Source organism: Chlorocebus sabaeus, chromosome 8 (genome assembly GCF_047675955.1).
Source record: "Chlorocebus sabaeus isolate Y175 chromosome 8, mChlSab1.0.hap1, whole genome shotgun sequence".
Lineage (NCBI taxonomy): Eukaryota > Metazoa > Chordata > Mammalia > Primates > Cercopithecidae > Chlorocebus > Chlorocebus sabaeus.
In genome coordinates this window covers 34901295-34910082 of record NC_132911.1, presented here as the reverse complement: position 1 = coordinate 34910082, position 8788 = coordinate 34901295, and positions in this window count along the sequence as shown.

Below are 8788 nucleotides of genomic sequence, written 5' to 3'. Positions count from 1 at the left end.
AATGAAATAACTTAAAAATAATAACAAAGAACACAATTCTTTGGCAGCAAAATTAATGTGTTAGTACTTTTAAAAATAATAAACTGCGGTGAGAAAAGACGAGATGTGTTAGCTCATAAAAGATGTAGCATCTGATGACAGCAGAACATGCAACCCCTGAGTTACCTTACCTTGGCATTTAGCATCAGAAATGTGACAATTACACATCCCAGCACTTGTAGGTCTTTATGGTAACCCAGCAATAGCCTGATATCCTTCCACATTGAGAGGAAATAGTAGGATTCTTATTGTCAAATAGAGATGCTGCCATATCTTTATGGGGTGTGCATTTGTGTCAAATTTTTACAGCCTAGTTTTGTCTTTATTTGCTCTTTCCACATTGCACCTTTGAATATCATTCATTCATTCATTCATTCATTTGCCTCTCTTTATCTACTCTGGTAAGCTCTATGCCTCTTGGTGCACAGAGAGAATGAAGGAAGAGACAGACAAAGATAACTAAAGTGAATTTGTAGTTCTTGAAGGGTTCAAAGTCATATGACTTCCATGTAGCCTCCACTAGACCACGCAGATAAGCCAAACAGCTCTCCAAATGGAACAAGGTTGAAGGAGGCCTGAGAAGATGATTGCCCTGCAGGTTCTGGTCAGGAACAGAATCAAAAACCAAAAATGTGACAAGTGAAACAAACTCATGTTCAAATGTCTGTATCCTCTCATTAATATGAGATCCAGGGATGTTTGATTTCTCTGTAACTGGCAAATCCATGCAGAATAAATTGTTAGGGGAAAGTGAGTTTGATGCAGAGTTTCCAGAATGCAGACATGAGTAGGGTCAGCCCATATATTTTTACATGATAACTATCCATCTTACCTTAGACTAAGGACTAAGGAATGATGGGTGAAGTTGGGGAATATCTGAATGTCAAAGTTGGAGAACAGTAAAAAAAGACATTTTCTGTCTGGAGTACCAGAACCAAAGCAAAAAAGAGCTATCCAGTCTCTTGAACAAAATGTTACAAATGGAGTATGTATTCATGAAGTTGACTATATAATTATGAATTAATCTAACAGACTTTATAACAAGCCACTTGTTAAAATGACATCTAGAAATCACTAAGCAAAGAAAAATATGATTTCTCTGCAAGGTGGAATAAAAGAAGGCATATAAGTTGTCTTTCTATTTATTTTTTATTTTCTGCTTGTCTTCTTTTCCCTCCTTTTTTCTTCTTTTCAGTTGACTTCTCTTCTGGAATAAGATATTATAAATTAATCCCTGTAACTAAAATAAGGATGACATCTTTAGCAGACCCTTTAAAGCAGGACTTAGTAGCTGTTACATGATTCCAATTGAATATGTGCAAAGAAAAGATGCTAGCTTAACAAACAGACTCTTCTTTAATTTTTAAATAAAGCTTTGACTTTTCTGGCCCAAATCTTATCCCTGCTTCCTTTTCTCCATCTTACAGCAAAAATATTGAATTTATAATTTGTTATATCTTAAGGCTCAGCAGGTAGATTTAAAAGCATTCATTAGTAAATGACTGTCATACATTCTGAAGGAGAAAAGATCTGCTTTACATGTTAAGTAGTATTTTACTGAAAATAAAATTTAAGAGAGTACCATTTGCAATTTAATTCAACCAAATATTCCACTTATCTTCTCAGGTATAAGGATGACCTTATCCCAATTCAAGTACCTGCTTTCCTAGAGACCAACAATCTAGGTCTAGTGATGGTGGCGATCACTAGAAGGTCATGATCATTATTAGTGATTTAGTAAGAAACTATCCAAGCAGAAAATCACAGTAAAGCTCCTTAGATTCTCTTGTGCTCAAACAACTGACAATATATTTCCCACTGAGAAGAGAAAGCAGATTACACACATACACATACACACACACATATTCTGGGTAGATGCACAAGTTCACCCATAGAGCTATAGATACACATATGTTTATATGCATATAGTATTGTGTGTGCATGTATATGAGTATACATGAACTGGTGCATCTACCTAAAGAGAGAGAGAGAGAGGAGAGGGAGAGAAGGAGAGTGAGACAAACAATAGAAGAAATTTGAAGGTATTCTTTAAGACTCTGAGAATAAAGAAATGACTTCAGACCAGGGTGACCTAGTAATTTTATACATTAACTAATCTTTATCCACTATACACACATAGGAGCAACAGATAATATATAAAAAAGGAAACTCAACACACACAGAGCCTGGCTCAAATTCAAGATAAATATCTGCATGGATCATCAACAGAACAGAACTGCTAAATGCTGAGTTGGGATAAATCCAGGGACTTTCTGGGATATGGCTTTTGAAGCAGGCAGTAGGGTAGGGGGTCTGAATAATGCAGTGCAATAGGGAATTAACAGCTATACCGCATATGTGCTACCACAGCCAGTTGCACAGCTTGAAGCAGAGATTGGGATGGAATGACTCAACTCAAGAGGACAGCCTGAAAGAAATGCAGTCAATCCATGGCTGCTATTTAGGGAAGCAGGAACTACAAAGGCACAACTTCCTTACTGGGAACTGAAACTAATCATACAATGGCTCAAGGAGTATGATTTCTCACAATAATACTACTGCTCAGAAGTTGTGAATAACTTTTATAAGACCTATTTTTAGACTTGGGGACCTGGGTTTAGATGGGAGGTAATCTAAAGAATGGTAATCACAGAAGGAAAGAGATGATATGGTGGGGAGAGAGAGGCAGAAAAGTAATTATCTACCTTCAAATGACCATACTAAACAATATCCTAAACACCTGAATATAATATAATGCTTAAAAATGCAGAAAAATAAAATCAACATTTGAATATCTATCCACTCTTCATTAAAAAAATCATAGACCTTAAAATACATTTATTTGGGATGCTCTAAGTATCAATAGAAGAAACATTTATTACATAATTATAAGAAGTAAATTAAAAATCTAAACCAATCAAACTGAAATGAAACAAGTATTGGTGGATTTTTAAAAAGTAGAAATCTTGGGAGTAGATAATATGGTCACTGAAAAGTAATAAACACAAGGCTCAAGGCTGACAAAAATGAAGAGAGAATTAGTTAATACTGAGGAAATATAATACTAAAAATAATACCCAGGGAAATGTCAGAATACAAATATATTCCTAGCACAACTTCAAACCTTTAAAAGAAGTTAAGAGACTTTGAGACCATATTGAGATACTCTGATAAACATCTAGTAAGAGTTAAAGTATCAAGAGAATGGTGGAGAAGTAGGTTTTTAATAAATAGAAGATAAAAAATTCAAGATTCAAGACAGAAATAACCACTCACTGAAAAGCACACTCCAATTATTAAGTACAATATATAAAAATAAATCCAGGCTGGGCACAGTTATCCCAGGACTTCGGGAGGCCGAGGCAGGCAGATCACTTAAGGTCAGGAGTTGACCAGCCTGGCCAACATGGTGAAACATCATCTGTACTAAACATTTATAAATTAGCTGGGCATGGTGGTGTATGCTTTTAATCCCAGCTACTTGGGATACTGAAGTGGGAGGATTGCTTGAACCTGGGAGGTGGAGGTTGCAGTGAACTGAGGTCACACCACTGTACTCCAGCCTGGGTGACAGAGAGAGACTCCATCTCAAAAAAAAACTATTAAATAAATAAATACACAGAGCTACACATCATAGTGATGTCACAGAAAATCAAGGATTAAATACTGTTAAAATTTATCAGCTATTTTTAAAAAATGGATATAACCTAGAAAGAAACAGATAACAGATTTTACAACTTTCACTGTGGATGGCAAAAGACTGTGGAATACTATCATCAGCATCTTCAAGTGAACTCACATATTGATGTAAAACATAGTAAATTAAATCTATAGTAAAAACAGTTAAAACAATGTTTCACACATAAAAGATTGATATACTTTACCAAGTACAGATAGATATGTTTTTAAATGATTAATATTTTAATAAATTACACAAAAATATAAGAATTGCAGCAATTAACTAGAAAATCAAAATAATCCTAGATCTGCTTTCTAGAACTAAATAATACAATAATTGAAATTATGGGTTAAAATTGTAACATATAGGTGAACAGATAATTGCTGATATTGGTAATAGCCCAGAAGAAATATCCAGAAATGAAGCATCGAGAAATGAACAAACAAAAAGAAAGAGAAAAAGAAGCACAATAGATATATTACATATTGGAAAGGTCTAAATTTGGAATTTTAATATCAGAAGAAAAGAGAGAGAGCCGGTGCAATATTTGAAGAAATAATATCTGATTTTTTTCTAAAGTCAATGGAACTCATTAAGACAAATGTTTAAGAACTGCTACAAAGCTGAGGCAGAATACAAAAGAATACCTTACCTAGGCACCTCAAGTAACATTCATAAAATAAGTTGGAAAAGAAAAATTAAAAGAAAGAAGTAAAAACAAAGGAATGATAAATTAATGATGATAAACTGCTGACACCTCAACAAAATGATGGAAGTTACGTGGCAATGGAACATTGCCACATCAAAAGAGTGAAAGAAATGCCAATTAAAATTCCACATGTAATGAAAATACTTTTCAAAATGAAGTCAAAGTAAACATTTTCAGATTAACAAAATATGATAGAATCTATCCTCAGAGGATCCAACTTAATCGAAGTACTTAAGGGGAGATCTTCAGGCAGAAGGAGAATGCTACCATGTGAAAAGACATGTACAAAATGTTTTTAAAAAGCAATGAAAAGATGACATTTACCAAAACAAACACTGATTGTATAAAACAACGAATATCATAATATGTTCAAAATATTAATAGATATATGACATTTTAAAATGGACAAAACCAACCTATGGTGTTATAAGTGAGCCTACCATAGGGATGAGGGAGAGCACAGAGAATAAAGGAAGTAAATAGGAGAATTTTGTGACTGCTGGTGCTGTCCTATTTTTTTGTTGTTGTTTGAGTGATGTCTTCATGGTTATGTTCATTTTATGACAAATCTTCAAGCTGTAAAATTAGGATTGTTTTTACTTTTCATTATGCAAGTTATATTTCAATAAAATAATTATTGTTTTAGAAAACTACTTTGAGATATCAAAACATCAAGAAACAAATGATAGAATGGGAATTTTTTGCAACACTGTGATCAAAGCTAGACAGTGTTTCTAATAGTGATATGTTTCTACATACTGATAACTAAAAGTAAAATAATTTGATAAAATTATAGTAAAAAGAATTATCAAAAAAATTGAAATGGAAAATAAACACAAAAATAATGAACACATAAACACATAAAAAATGGAAAATAAACAAGTGATCAATTTCATTAATAGTTTGGAAAATACAATTAACTGTATGTTATACCATTGTTCATCCATAATTACATATAACATACAAATGGTGATAATATAAAGAAATGGTCACTATCATATTTTACTGATTGGAGTGTTAATTAATATAACCCTCTTTGAAACTTTTTTGGCAGTATATATTGTACTATAGTCTCATATTGATAAATTTATTCTAGAAGTGTGAAAATTGTTATATATAATTTACATATACTAAGCTGTTTACTATTTGTAGGGGCAAACAAAAGCAAAACTAAACTAAAATCTTTGTAAATATCATATGAATATTCTTCTACTCAAGGAAAATTTGAATAAATTGCAGTTCATTTATATGGTGAAATATTATGTAACTATTAAAAAGCATGTGATAAATTCATACACATAGACCTAAAGGAATATCCATGTTATATTATTAATGTAAAAAAGTTAAGTCATGAGTAGTGTGGAGTGATCACATTTTATTAAAAACCACCACCAAAACAAAAAATTTAAATAAATAAAATATTTTTAGATCTTTATAAGCATAGAAAAATTTGGAAACAAGATAGAAAAAGTTTGTGTGTGGGAAGAGATGACTAACTTAATTTTATGCATCTTCACATTATTCCACTAGATAAAATGAGCATGTATTTCTTTTTAGGTTCAAAATTTCACAATGGAAATTTAACCAAAAATTATTTCCAGTTGTAAAACTAGCATAATTCAAATATGTAAATGTACAATACACTTACCAAATAAATCCTATATGAATATTGCTACAAAGCTCTCAATGAAAACAAATGCATTGTGTATGTGTATGTGTATATATATATATGTATGTATATATGTGTGTTTGTGTGTGTGTGTCTTACTTCATTCAGGCTACTCTAACAAAATACCACAGACTGGATAGCTTATAAAAAACAGCAATTCATTTCTCACAATTCTGGAGGCTGGGAAATCCAAGATCAAGTCACTAGCAGATTCAGGGTCTGGTGGGGGCCCATTTCCTCGTTTATAGATGGCACCTTCTTGTTGCATCCTCACATGGTAGAAAGAGAAGCAAATTGTCTCAGCATTCTTAAAAGGATACTTATTCCATTTATGAGGGATCCATCCTCATGTACTCATTTTATCTAGTTACCTCCCAAAGATCCCACCCCCTAATACTATCACATTGGGGGCTAGGATTTCAACATATGAATTTGGGTATGGGGGAGACACAAACATTCAGTCCATAACACTGTATAACATGTCTATATTGTGACCAAGTTAGAATTTTCAGAAAATCCCTTTAATTTCATTAAAAGAGTTTAAGATTAGAAAACTTTTGGGAATGGCAGTTTTGTGTGTGCAGTATTTTGAACCCTACATGGCTACCCAAGAGTAGACTTGGACTTGCAACATTTCCTTACAAAGAGAGAGAGAGCCCTCACAACCAGTGCTGAGCATACTGCTTTGTTTGGGAGTATCTTTCCCTGTTACAGACTTGATGTATGTTTCTTTCTTCTGCTTAAAGATGTGCATTTGGCTTGGACAGTGGCTCATTCCTGTAATCCCAGCACTTTGGGAGGCCGAGGCAAGAGAATTGCTTGAGGCCAGGAGTTTGAGATGATACTGGGTAAAATAGGAAGACCCTACTTCTACAGAAAAAAAATAAAAAATAAAATTAGCCAGGCATGGTGATATGCACCTATAATTTCAAGTACTTGGGAGGCTGAAGCTGAAGGATCATTTGCGCCCTGAAGTCTGAGGGTGCAGCAAGCTAGGATCATATCACTGCACCCCAGCGTGAGCAATAGAACAAGACCTTGTCTGAAAAAAAAAAAAAAAATGCATTATATGGCCCTCAGACACACTCCAGCTTTCTGTATTTTGACCCCAGAGTGAGGGATCAGGATTCTTTGCCTGCAATAGGAGACAGATACGTGTAGACGATCACCCTGCATCAGCTGCAGGCCATGGGTGACTCGTGCTCACCCTGAAGCTAATCTTGCTCTGTTTCTTCTATATGTGAGTAAAGCCTTATTCCACTCAGTGTCTATGTGAATCATATCTTCCTTGTTGTCCCCAAACCATGGAGTGTGTTGTCATCCTGGGAATGCTACTCCTGGTGTAGTGGTCTTCTCCCTTAGGGTAATTACAAGTGTCACTTGCTTAACAAAAACACTATAGCGCTTGAATAGCTGAAACCTTGCAGTAATCTCAATAAGTGCTAAAAGGACAGTTGCAGAGACCGAGGTGGGAGGGTTGCTTGAGCTCAGGTGTTCAAGACTATCATGGGCAAAATACCAACACCTTGTGTCTACTAAAAAAAAAAAAAAAAAAAAAAAAAAAAAAGCCAGGCATGGTGGCATGTGCCTGTAGTCCCACATACTTGGTAGGCTCAAGTAGGAGGACTGCTTGAGCCTGGGAGATCAAAGCTGTAGGGAGTGATGATTGCACCACTGCACTCCAGCCTGGAGTCTCAAAAAACGAAAATTTAAAAAGAAGACAGTCACTACATTTTGCATTTATTTGTGACTAAAAATTACTAAGCTATAAAAAGTAAGACATTCTCATGATTGATAACTATTCCAAACCCAGAGCCAAAGTTATAAAGCAAAATGCACGTCATTCTCATTAAAACTGTGAATAAGCTAGAATGTGATCACTCTAATTATTTGACAATATTCTAGATGATTCAGCCATGACAATACATTATTTTAAAAATTATGCTTATCAGAGACCAGTGAACAAATGTTATTTATACATATATAATTTTTACTTAGAAAACTCCAGAACTGAACTCTAAAAATTACTAAATTCAATATGAACACTTCATTTTATAGCACATAAAGAAAAATATATATATAAATGCTAGATAAAATATTACCAACTTGTTTTTAGTGCATAGTCAATTTCCCATCTGTCTTAGTCTGTTTTCTGCTGCTATAACAGAACACCACAGACTGGGTAATTTATAAAGAACACAAGTTTATTTGGCTCACAGTTCTAGAGGCTGGAAAGCCAAGAACATGGAGCCATCATCTGGCAAGAGTCATCCCATGGCAGAAAGGCAAGTGAGCTTGTAAGAGGAAGAGGAAATGGAGTCCTAATTTACCTTTTACTAGGAACCCACTGCTGCCATCACTAACCCACTCCTGAGATAAAGGCATTAATCTGTTCATGAGGGTAGAGCCCTCACAATCTGATCATCTCTTAAAGGCTGCAGCTTTTTAATATTATTACAATGGCAATTAAATCTCCAATGCTTGTGAACTTTTGGAAGAAATACTTACACCACAGCCACTTCAAATTGAGAGAAAAATGCTGAAGCCAAAAGTAAAGATATGGACACCAGAATGATAAGTTTACTTTGAAACTGGTTGTCCTAAGGAATTTGACAAAGTTTTAAACCTAAAGACTTGCACTTGGTTGCTAACTCTGAGGATCTGAGGCAAGTGTGTCTTCATAAGGAAAGGA